Raw genomic sequence first — 843 nt, 5'->3', positions numbered from 1 at the left:
CTTGCCCAGTTGCTGTGGTGCCTTTGCCCCTGCTCTGGAGGGGGTAGAGTCCTGGACCAGCAAATGCTGTCTTTCAGTCGTTAGGTTCCACCAGATTCACTGAGCACCAATTACATCTGAGCCCTGTCATTCACTTAACAGGAAACTCCACTCATAGTGGCCTAGGCAGATGGCATACTCATTTCTTCAAAATAGTGGGTGCCAACAGTGCAGGAGTGATAGGGGCACTATTTCAATGTATGAAGAAATAGGATTTTTTTTAACCCTTTATGTAAGATGAGTTTGGGCACTTGTGTGAGGAAGGGTAAATGTTTCTAGAAAAATCAATGTATCGAGGGCTATGTAGACCTTCAAGAATCCTAGGAAGAGTGATCCCATTTGCCAAATTGGATGGTTAGACAGAGAATTTGAGAATTCAGTTTTATGAAAATTCTGATAATGGAAAACTGTCTGACAGTATGTATTGTGTATTGCAGAAGTAAATATATTTTCTTGAAATCAAGAAGGCTCTGGAAAGCAAGACACACAGCCACCATCTGCATAGAAAATGATTCCATCAAAATTTGATTGGTAAAAAATTAGATATATGTATGATGTCCATCATGACTTAATTTCCACATCTCCGCTCCAATTCATGGACACCCCGTTGACTCACACAGCTGATTCTGATGTAATCACACTTTGCTGCTCAAATTAAATATTGTCCTGTCTCTCTCCTTGTATTTGCATTCCTAATGTTTTCCTTCACCTTCTTTTTATTCTACTTCCTTCTATTTTCAGGATCATATCTAAAAAGTTGGGATGTGAGGTCTAGTGGATTACTTTCTAAGTCGGTGGGTTTGG

Source organism: Pteropus vampyrus, unplaced genomic scaffold (assembly GCF_000151845.1).
Source record: "Pteropus vampyrus isolate Shadow unplaced genomic scaffold, Pvam_2.0 Scaffold636, whole genome shotgun sequence".
In the NCBI taxonomy this organism is placed as follows: domain Eukaryota; kingdom Metazoa; phylum Chordata; class Mammalia; order Chiroptera; family Pteropodidae; genus Pteropus; species Pteropus vampyrus.
The sequence above is the reverse complement of the archived record's forward strand: the minus strand, read 5'-3'. Positions refer to the sequence as shown.